Source organism: Prosopis cineraria, unplaced genomic scaffold (genome assembly GCF_029017545.1).
Source record: "Prosopis cineraria cultivar Desert tree isolate PC_DT_omini unplaced genomic scaffold, ASM2901754v1 PC3, whole genome shotgun sequence".
Taxonomy (NCBI): Eukaryota; Viridiplantae; Streptophyta; class Magnoliopsida; order Fabales; family Fabaceae; genus Prosopis; species Prosopis cineraria.
In genome coordinates, this window is record NW_026555334.1 from 32,776,062 (window position 1) to 32,788,972 (window position 12,911).

A 12,911-nucleotide genomic window follows, 5' to 3' on the forward strand; every position below is an offset into this window, starting at 1 on the left:
AATCTCTATATTTTATTCACGTTTTACTATAAATTTTTATACTTTTTTTGTCAGTATTTTAAATTCCTACACTTTTATTTTTGTATTATAAATTCCTACACTTTGTTCATGGATAAAACAAAAAAATAAATAAATAAAAGTATAGTAACCTATAATATCAAAAAAAAAATACAAAAATTAATAGCAAAACGTGAACAAAGTGTAAGGATTCAAAATCATGTTTTTCTTATATTATTTCTGTATCACCTATACATATATGTAGTTAACATAGTATTGAAATTTAGGTTAATTTGACTTGATAAACTGGTAAACCGTTGAACTTATATTAATCATCAGTTTAACAAAATGTTATGTTTATAACTTATCTGATCACGGTTCAAAGCAATTTTGACCCTTAATTACTCTTTGAACCAGTGCTCTAATCAACCCAATAATCAATATAATTTTCAAGATCTTGATAATTTAACTAGTTTATTCTCTATACATTCATTGTGACATTTATATTTTTAAAAATCAACGAATAGCTAGAGGTAAATTATCATAAGCTGTTTCTTCCAATGGCACGCTCCTCTAATGCATTATTATTCTCATCCCTCCTAAAAGCACTTAAATAATTAGCTCATATATATAGGAACCAACTTAACTCTCTTCAAAAATCAAACCCCATTCACTTACTTAGTAAATGTCTCAATTGTAATACTTGAATTTCATCAATACTTAAAAAATTATCAAGACACATTTTTTTCAAAAATTCAAAATAATCTTCATGATCAAAACATCTTTGTATACACGTTGTCCCCTCTAAAAATTCAAAATTTGATAATTTTTTTAGTATTCTATGATAAAATATCTGACAACTATTAAATTAAATTAAATGATTGCTAACATGTCACATGAAATACTTATCAGGTGAGTGCCCTAATCCTAATTACTGCTTTATCTCTACACTCAGTTATTCCTTGCTCCAGACGTCCCAACAACCACCCCCCCAAATAAAAAAAAAAAAACTTGCATCAATAAATACGGATCTTCCGAAAAACGAAGGTCGTATAATGGTCTAATTAGGGAGACTACTTTTGAAGAGTGCGTGTGTAAGGAGAAGGGGGAGAACATTTTGAATTCTATGAAAATATAAAATAACCAAATACAATGAATAAAAGCACACACGCACACACACTCTCTCTCTCCCTATTTAAATATTAATAAAATATTAATTGTGCAAGTGTTCCCTATTTGATTTTTTTATATGATAAACAAACATTATATTTACAGCAAGATATCATAATTACAAAATTAGCATCAATGTAGTCGAAGATGAAAAGCCATGTTTAGAAAATACAGCATCACCCACTCAAACGAGAACATCAAAATGAGAGAAATATTGTTGGAGCAGGGAATTAATGTCGGAGGTATAGTGTTGCTCCAGTTGTTCAGAAAGTTGTTCTTGGCTATTAGTCTTTTGTGTATTGTACGCAATGAATGGTCAATCTTTGATGTGAAATAGTGTGATCTGCTTGAAGCCTGAGAATCCAACACAGAGCTGTAGCCATTATCTAAGACAAGCAAGATAGAACTGTACTGTGTGTGTGAGATCTTGACTTGGATAATGATCTGATTGCTGGAATTATATCGGATGATGATCCAGCAGAGCAGCTTAATTATGAATTTTCTTCATTTAAACTGTCTAGAATCAATGAGGGCGCACGTGTGTGTGTGTTGGGTACAAAACTACAAAGACATTCATATTCTCTCTCAAGTGTGAACTCATACATAATGGTGCCCGCATTCGAACTTGTCAGATGCTTTTTATTTTATTTTATTTTATTTTGTTGGGGTTTGGATTCTTGTGCTGCCATAGACTTTGATTTCTCTACTTAAGGTGCCTGCATTATATATTTGGTGAATCTGTCTCTATATCTCTACCGCGATCATTAATAGTTTGAAAAATAATTCATAGGAAAAAAATATATGGTGCATAATTTATTAATTCTTATCTATTTTTTCCTCAAAATTATGTAATTACTCTAAATTATATGTAAATTGTAAGGTTTGAAAATTCTATTTAGCACCAAATATATGAGAAAGATGTAGTAGTCAAATTCAGGGGCGGAACCAGTTTCCAAATCTGAGGGGGCTGAATGCTTGATAGAAAAATAACACAACATTTAATTAAAAATATTGTAAATTACATGATAATATATCAAAGGTTAGCTTGTCTTTTTAGATAAAGAAAGCTTAACCCTTCTCTCTTTCATGTCATTAAAATTATCTTCAAGAGATTCTATATCAAACTTTTTAACAATTTTCTTTTCAATATACACAAGCAAAAGTAGAAAGGTATCTATCATCCATCTTGTTGCCAAACATGGTCTTAATTATAGATAAGAAAGATCGCCCTATTTTAGCTATAGAAATTGGAAGAGTGAGAATCAAAGTTATAATTTTATGTACAAGGGAATATATTTTTAATTTTTCTTATTTTCACCAACCATTGCATAAATAAAAAAAATGGTAATCAATGTTTGGAAACCAGGAAGTTATTGGACATAGCCAAAATGTTCAAATTTTATACTCCCTTTGTTAAAAAATATAAGGCATTTTTTGAAAAGTTAAATGTTAAAAAATGTAAGGTATTTTTAGTCTTTCGAAGTGTAATCATGGCCTTTTTTTTCAAAAGTGCCCCTATTGATGAATGACTTTATATTTATTATAAGGTATTTAATAAGGATAAATATAGAAACATAGGGTTAGTTTGAAAGTAGGTAACTACTTTATTGAGGGTGAGATTTGGTTAAAAAATGCCTTACATTTTTGAACGGAGGGAATATATCTTTAATTGTAACATTTCATATGCTAACAAATCCAATAGGTAGAACTTTTCTACCATCTTGTAAATATCATTAATTCTAAAGAATATGTGCACTTCCCAGGGATCCAAAGCTGAACTAAAAGTAAGCAACTCCACTGTATCATCATTAAATTGTTATTCAATTTTTGCAATTGAGAGTTTATCACTACATTGAAAATGTCAACTTTATAATGATGTCCTATTGTAAATTCATCTTGTTGATGACTAGCCCTTCCTCTTCTACTAATATAATGAGTATCAAAATTTAGGAAGGTTCTATTGACTAATGCACAAAAAGATTTTAAGTACTCATCCCATCTACTATCTCTTAGTTTATGAATAAGTAACTTAGTAGATGAAATAAGATGCATTATGTAACATCCCGAGTTTTAATTCCTTGATTAATTAAACCTAATTAGGGTAATTAAGTAGGTTGAAGTGATGTGTGGCTAGAGAGGTCTAATAATCATATTTGATGGTATTTTAGCCATAGTTGTAGGTCTAATATCAAGGCGGGCCACTCGGGCATCAAAAGGAGAAGAAAAGAAAAAGTTGAGGCTGCTGTGCCACCCACTGCAACACACAGACATTTCTGAGCGAGGGAGGACTTCTCTGTGCCATGCGTCGCGGTGCATTGTGAGTCCGTCATGGCACATGGCCATTTTCTGCTATTTATCAGGCGTGAAATGAGACAGAAATAGGGAGAAAGAAAAGAAAAAAATGGAGAGAAGCGCCAGTGCTCTGCTAGGGCATGACTTAGATGAGAATTTGAGAAGGTTTAAAGCTCTAAATCATCCAAGGTAAGATTTTTAAGGCCTTTTCCTCCTTTCCTCTTCCATTTTCTCAAGGATTTGAGTTAAGGTTTAGATGAGAATGGTGATTTCAGTCGATATTGGATATGGGTTTGAATTTATTGATTCAAATGGAGTTAATGGGAGTAGATTAGAGTATCTAAACCTAGGTATAATGAGTTTTGGTGTCTTGGGTTTTTGGGCACCGTTAATATCCGAAAATCTCATTTATTATAGATAGTTGAAAGTTTGTGATGCCATTAATAGGGATTTAATGGCTTATTAATGCTATTGGGGGCTAAAGGTAATTATGAAACCCAATGGATAGGCTCCAACTCTTGTAGAGTGAATGTTGGGCGATTTAGAATAGAGATTGAGGGTTTCAATGTTTGAGTTGGTTATGTTAATGGAATTTAGCTTAGTTGATTGTATTTTTGGCTCTTGGTCATGTATTGAATTGAAAATTCAAGCTTGGAAGCTAGTTAATTGATGGGTAAATCTTTGACCTCTCAAAGGTTTGAAGTAACTATAGGAAACTATACTTTGAATAGTTATTTGTTAATTGATTGTTAAATGTGAATTGTGAATGTTACATGCATGTGATTGATTTTTAAAGTAGAAAACTATATATTAGTTTCAATGAGTGCATAAAAAGCTATTTTTGGCTTGAAAATGCAAAACGCGAAGTCAAGAGGATTTTAACTATGAATATGCTTAAGTTTTTGGAAAATAAATGTGATGATGTGTAGAGGTATTTGTGTTTTAATGAGAAATGAATTTTGAGAAAATGATGAGAATACACACTTGGGTAGTGCATGGTCGTGAGCCCAACATAATTGTTGTAATAATGAGTATACGAAAGCGAAAAAGTAAAAACAAATGAGTATTGATTATGACATGATCAGTTGTGGGAGTTCGCCTAGGGATTGGGAGTAGAGCAAAATTTATATGGTATTTAGATTATCCTCTGATGCATGGGGGTATAGCCTTGTCCCTCAGTTTGTCAAGAGATTGTCTTATAGTTTGTCGAAGGACTATAACCTAGCTATCTCTATCAGTTCAATGAGGATAATAGCTGAGGGTATAAGACACCTCAGGGATTTGAGAATGGGGGAAGCTGTGGTCTAAGAGTAAGTCCTGTGATTTTTGGTCGAGTCACACCTTATGATTGGTGAGCTTGAGTAGTCCAGTCACACAGACGGAGCCCTAATCGGTGTTAAAGCCCACGGTTTTAGTCTGAGAAAATAAGGGGGATATAAGGTTGGTTGATTATTGCCTAAGTAAATATATGACATGTCACCTATGTTAAGTGATGGCAAGTCATATGAATATGGGTCATGTCACATATCTGAGAATATGGTGACAATGCACCTAGTTATGACAGTTAAAGAAGTTATTTAATAATAAATAATGAGATATGATAGATGCCAGCATGTTTTATATATTTGATTTCTTTGTGTATGTATTTGGTTTATAATTGATATATAACTGCATAGAGTAAGTTTAACCTTGTTTACTGAGTGGCTAGACTTACTCCCTTTTATTTAACATTTTTCAAGCTTTAGCTTTGGTTTGAGAGGGAGAAAGCTAAAGAGGTAGGGAATTAGTATATTTCTATTATATGCCTCTAGTTGAGATTTAATTGTGTAATAGTATATGAATTGTCAATTCTATGATGCATGCAAACACACTTGCACTATTTTGTTGTTGGAAATGTTAGATTTGTATTTTGGACCCTTAGTCTTTGTGTATGTTGATATGTGTGTGTGTGTGTGTTTATAGAGCCAAAATACTAGTGCAAGTGTAAAAACAATGATTTGAACATATTTTGAATGATTTGGGCAAGATGCAATGACAAATTACCTCCCTTCTGTTTTTAGCAAAATGGGGTTGAGGAGTGAATTTTTATTATACTGATATTTTAGTACTTGTGATGTGTTATACTGGTAATCCTAGGTCTATTGGACATGGTCTAGGTGATAGAAAAAATTTTTAGCAATTGTTGAGGGTTTTGGACACCCATTTTATTTAAAAGTGTTGAAAAGTGGTTTAAATGTGTTTGGGTATTCAACTTCCTAGTATGACATGTTTTAAAAGTGAAACCTGTGCCATTAGCTAGTTCATGTAAAAAAAATTTCTATAGACACTTAGATCATGTCATTCAGACGTCGAACGGAGAATTGGGGCGAGTTAGAAGTTCCCTGATTCTGCTGTCAAATGACAGCAAAATCAGTAGAAATTTCGTGCAACTCATTGCTATGCATGGTGCCTGAGCCGCAGCACGTGGCACAGAGAGCAACATGCTGCGGTACAACGTGCACGAGCCATGACGCATTGTCTTGTATCACAACACATGTTTTGTTTTTCAACCGTTTTCAACTTTTTTCACTCCTCTCTAAGGTATCTCATACTTCCGTAACTTATTTTTACTCTGATATGAAATATTTTGATCGATTTTAACTCATTTTTATTTAAAAAACTTAGGATTCTTACTTTTGAATTGAACCTTGGTAATTATCTTGTTGAATTAAGTCTCTAATTATCAGGTATTTTATTGGTTAATTATATTTAATAGAGTGAGAATGTTTCACATTACATTTATAATATCTTGAGATTGAAGCTATCCAGGTTGACAAAGCAAATTAAAATCTCTAACATTTCTTTCATAAGATGCATGATGAAAACAAACTCAAAAGAATTTAACATCTCATAAGTTGCATTTGCATCTTCATGTTGAGCACCAATATTCAATCCTCAATTATATTTATCGAAACATCACATGTAGCCCTAAACATTTTCATCAAGATAGAAAAGATTTCAAATGATAACTCCAATAAGTATCTCCAGCCCCTTGTAAAGAACCAATTTGATTAAGCCCTCTTCCAGTTTTAAGCTCCTTAATCTCAAGCAAATAGGCAATATGTTCATCATGAGTATTTTCTAATTGAACTAGGGTCTAAGAAGTGGGATTTCAAAGTTAGGAAACATCAAACATACCTTTGCCTTACAATCGCTCATGCTCATTGAGTCATCATTGATCCTGGACCTAGACAAGAGGTTGGTGAGAGCTTCAAGCTTAGCAACCTGCATAGATAGTTGAGTCAAGCATATGAAACTCTTGAGCTTGCTTGCAAGCACAATTATATAGCAGAGCAGGGTAGTAGTAGGTAGCTTATGAGTCATGCACCCAACACTTCTAAATTTCCAAATTAAAAATATACCTTACAAATAAAAAAAACTAGTCCCCAACCTATAAGGTAATTTTGTCCCTCCTTAATTACATCAATTGACACAAATCAAACCTTTCTTCAAGACACGTGGTAAATCATTTAATAATCATAAAATATGGTCATGACTATCATAAAACCACTTCATGTTAATCAAATAGAAAGTTCATCAAAAGTATGAAATTTATGATACACATAATTACATGTAAAATTCCTAGGATTGGTAAAGGTATATAATATATATATCTATATAATCAAAAAGGGCAACATGGCCATTTAGTGTCTACCTACAACAATTATGCTTCCGATACTTCTCATGTGAAACTATTTTTTGCAAAAATGTTAACCACGGAGAGAGAGACATAAAGGTCTCAACAATCAACATTAATATGCCACTATGCATGTAATACAACCTATCATGTGATTGTTAAGTAGGGCATATATAAGATGATTTCCAAACAATGAATATCTTAACAAAACCAAAAAAAATTAATTTTGACATGATAAACACCTTATATTATATCCCTCTTATCTCTTCATTTAGAACCAAATCACCCCAGTAAAGGTGGGTTGGTCCAAGTTAATAGCCACTCATTAGGTCCAAGGGATTTACCGCATAGTAGAATAACAATTCCAAACAAAATACCTAGTGAACACATATTTTTCAAATATACCCAACATGTCATGCTTTCAAACAATCAAACAAAATATAACTGAACAATTTATATACTTCCAAACAATATCCATATCCAAACAAAATACATATATATACAATAATCATCCTACTTGGAGATTATTTTGTGAACAATAAAAAGATGCTTATCTCAACACATTAACTTCCTAACAAAACAATCACACATAACAAATAGCAAAACACACACAATCACATATTAATAATGGTTATCTTACTTCCTTACAATTAAAGCTCACTGAACAAGAGCACCTTCTCCTTCTTTAGTGTTTCTATCACAATCTACATGCATTACAAGGCCAACTATAGTTAATAAAGTGCTAATTAACACTAATCAAAGTGTTTGCACACTAAACACACTCTAATCCTAGGGTTAGGTTAATTAATCTAGTTAACCTAAAGTTGTTACCATAATTTAAAACCTTAAGTAAATTCATAATCATAATCATCCTCATTATACCTCCTAATCACTTATTTAACCTCTACATAACACATATAATCATTAAATCACCCAAATAATTTGGGGGTTTTGGGTTGCAACCATTTATTATAGTAAACAACCTCAAAACAACTTAAATTATACTTATTTAACTTCAAAACGCTCATTTGATTTGAACTTAAAGGTTGAGTTGCCCAAAAATCAAAACCCTAGCTTCATTCACAATGAAAGCAAGCTAAATGAGAGGAGAAGGTAGAAAAGTGATTAAATGTGCTTACCTTACTTATTAGAGAGCCAAGATCATGCACAATGGATGCCCTCTACCAAACCCTAACAGAGCTCATAAATTTTGGCCAAATCTTAACTATTTCTCCTCTCTATTGTCATATTTTTGAGCCATAAAAAAAGTACAGATTTCATGCCACGAGGCACAATGCATTATATAGAAATGAGGCACTCTATTTAGTCCTACAATTTGGGCCCAGCCTATTACCTAATTTGGACCCCATCGAACCTCAATATATCATGGTAGGCCCAATTTAAGTCATAATTTGATGCCTATGTACATGATTATCATCAAATAACCTTGAATATAAATTTATTCTCTAATTAGACCTCAAAAATAATATCAATCATCAATCTAATTCTCCAATGATACCTCAATTATTCAAATTAAATTCATATTTAAAAATTAGGATGTTACATAATAGCTCCCTGATTTTCTCCATATTTCTTCAATGTTATCTTGTGTAATTAAATTGATTACACCTACGCAATTAGGATACACAGTTGTTTGTAACCTTTGCTCCAACATATCTCTAAGCGTAACTTGAAAAAATTTGTTGCTATTTTTCGGAGTAGAGAATGTTGTTGGCTAAGGGGGGGAAATCTTGTGATTCCACGAACTCGTGAAGACCATCGAGGAAGGAAGCAGTGAAGTCATTGCAGTCCAACGCGTTCTTCTTATCAGAACCACTCTCCCTCTAATAATGAGCTTTGTGCCAGTGCTGCAAATCCTAGTGAGCGCCTTCTTTGATCAACTCAAACGTATCTTACCACTCGCTTAATGATTTTGATAAACCCTAAACTAAAAGCGACTTAGTAGTAGGTACCAAACACTCACCATATGCTTCTTTCGGGTGCTGCTGATATTTATATGCCCGTACTATCGGAAATCCATTATCGCCATGGCTACACGATGCCTTGTTTTCAATTTTTAAATGTATATATTTTGTTTTTTCAATTAATTATCGTTGTTTTTCAAAAGCATAATAAAGGACAACTAAATTTTAAAGGAAAAGGGACAATTAAAGATCCCCTAAAGTCATTAATTTCAATTGAGGATCATAAAATATTAAAATCACAATTAAGAATCATGGTCCTTTCTTGAAATTTAAAAAAGTGTGAATTATCCTAAATGCCCCTCAAGAAGAAATCACTGAGTAAAGTTAGTAAATTTTCAAATCACTTTTATATATTTATAAATGACCTTAAAACATTTTAAAAGTGAGTTTTTTTTAATGTTAGGAAACAATCTATTCCCAAGTGTGATTCCTTGTCTCCCAACTAACATTAACAATACTACCATGCCACAATAGTGATTTCAGCATTGTCATTTGTTTATTTTTTTGAGTAGTAACTATATATAATAAGTATGAAATTTGATAAGTCATTGGGTTCATATTCCTAGTGAAGTTAGTAATTAAATTTCTAAGTCACTTTTGTATATTCATTAGTGACCTTGAATCATTTCAAAAGTAAGTTTCTTTCATAGTAGGAAACAATCTATTCTCAAATATGATTTCTTGTTTTTCCATATGGAATTAACAATATTTCCATGCTATAATAGTGATTTCAATAGTTCATCTCTTTATTTTCCAAGTGATCTAACTATATATTAACAAGCATAAAATTTGACAAGTCATTGGGTTCATATTTCTTAGTAAAGTTAGTAAATTTATTCATAAGTAACATTGAAATATTTCAAAAGTGAGTTTTTTACATATTGAAAAATAATTTATTCCCAAGTGTGGTTCCTTGCTTTTTCAATTGATATTAACAATATTTCCATCGCATGATAGTAATTTCAATAGTATTATGTATATTTTAGCATTTAGTAGAGGGCAATTTTGCAAAGTTATATACTTCTGTTAAAAAATATAAGGCATTTTTAACTGAATCTCACCTCCAATAAAATAGTTATCTACTTTTAAAGTAAATTTATTTTTTCATACTTACCCCTATTAAATATCCTACAATAAATATAACATTATTATTAATAGAGATATTTTTTTAAAAAAGGCAATGATTACACTTTGAAAGAATGAAAATGCCTTACATTTTTTAACATTTAACTTTTAAAAAAATACTTTATATTTTTTAACGGAAGGAATATGTTTTTTATTTCAAATAAGGTTCATAGTCCTTATTTGATATTTCAATATTTGATTGTCCTTAATTTAAATTAATGACTTTAGGGGGTCTTTAATTGTCATTTTTTCAATTTTAAATTGTGTTTCAGATCTGCAATCTGTTGGATTTTGAACTTCAGTGATTGCAATGGCTTACCTTCAGAAGATCTGCGTTTAATATGCTTTCGGAAAAAATTAGTCTTCAATGACTTGCTTGCAAACCAGAAATCTAATACTCTTGCAACTGATGTTATTTCCTTTACTTCTTTTTACTTCAAGACTTTTCACGTTTTTGTCTCTTTAGATAGTTATTTCTTTACTTATTTCAGCTTTGTATTTTGGTAAATGTACTTGACTTGTTATCTTGAACCCTAGTTAATAAAATTCCTTGTTTCAAAAAACATGTATATATTTGTATATATATTTATATTCATGATTAAATATAAACAGTTTGTGTGAAAGCGAGATACAGAAATTGTACTGCGGCGGGCGAGGAGGGGATTTGACAGTTTGTGTGGTTGTGAAAAAGAAACGAGCATACCTACCGTACGGGAGGAGGAAGTTGCGTGAAATACACTCAAGTAACGAGGATTGTACGGAAGAGGGAAAGCGACTGTACGATACGAACGATCCCAGGGCCCCACAAGAGATAAGGCCATTGTTGTGTTTCAATTATTGCATTTCGTTTTTTTTAAGAACCGGTTGGATGCTCCTGTCGGCTTCTCCCTCGTCCTCTTGTCTCTTCCTGCATGTGATTGAACCTCCTCAATCATGCATTCCGCCCTCATAATATTCTTCCTTATCTCAACCTATATCCTTTGTTTCAACTCTCATATGATTCAACTTATATATTTCTTACATACATTTAAACTCTAATCTGAGTCCCACATTTGCCCCCAAATCATAGTGTTGATAACCACATGGAGTGTGTATACACACATTTTTCTATTTATTTCCGGTCCATCTGGCGATGTGATTATAATTTTTATTTCATTAACCATAAATAATTTAGATTTTTGAAAAGCAATCCAATTAAAACATAGTATAAAAAATTAGACCCAACTGGCCAGTCTGACTAGTGAACCAGCTATGTGTCCAGCATGGGTCATTGCTTGTTTAAGAGAGGAGTAAACTTAGCATAACTCAAGTGACCCGGGAAAGACCTAAATTAGACCGCTCAACCTCACACGTCAGCTGAGCTGAGGGCATTGATTTTTTTTTTTTTTTCAGACACTCCAAAATGAGACTGTTTTGGGGTTTAAAAAAAAAAGTTCAGATGTCTAACCTTAAAACATGACTAGATGAAGAACTGTAAGAAAGAAGAAAATAGAAAACGGTAGTTCTAGAAAGAAGAGATGAGATTTTGAACAGGAAAAAAATGAAGAAAAAACTTGTAAAGAAGACAATATAAGCGATATAAGGGACTTAAAAATCATCCCATATCGAACTAGAAAGATATCAACTGATGCTGCAGACTAACGCGAAAACAAAGAGGTTAAAGAGGAGATGATCAACGACTTGATAAGAGAAGGCTAAGAAGCACGGAAGATGGGAGATGATTGATCTTTTAACACGGGAAAGTCGCGTTTCTCAATAAGCTATAATGTTATTGTAGACTTAGTCACCTTGCAAGAATCAATTTTAATGACATGATTACCTCCCTGTCAGTCAGCTTTTTTTTGCCCTTTTTATTTTTTATTTGTGTATTATGGAAGTGTTTTTAAAAACCACTGTATTGGTGTTGTGTTAGGATAATTCTTTAAAACCATAAATTAATCAAGACAGCCAGCATCCCGATTCAATGACAATTACAAATATTTTGTCCCTTATAACTATTACTTTATATTTTTAAAGAATTTAAACGAATATTTGTTTATTTTTGAACTACACTTTTTTTATTCTTAATATCTTTTTATTTAGATTATATTATTTTAATTATAGTCAGTTTGAACTCAGTTAAACTCTTGACTCTTGACCTTAGTTAACTTATTGACCGGTCTGATTTTTAATACCTTGATTAAAACATTTGTAGAATTGAAGATTAATTACTTATGTACCAAAAGTGAACATATTTAAAAATATACTTGGATGAATAGGGATTTAAATTTGACCCAAATTTTTTATTTGGATACATAAAATTTTTCATGAATTTAGATCCAAATTCATGTACAAATTTTGATTTTTTATAATCTCAAAATCAATTTTATGCTCTATCTATTTAAAATTTAAGTCGTTTCATTCATTTCGTTCTCTCTGTATTTTCACTGTTATTGTCTCTATCACTCTCACATCTTCTTTTTGATATTGCCTCACTGATTAAATAATAGAGACTTAGAGACATTCATTATTCTCAATGTTTTGTTATTATTTTGAATTTTAAGTTATTTATATTTATCTTTTGACATTTTTTACATTTTTCAAAATGAATAATTTTAAATACACGAACATGAAATGTGATATTTGAAATTTTATTTTATTTTTAAAATATAAATATAAATATATTA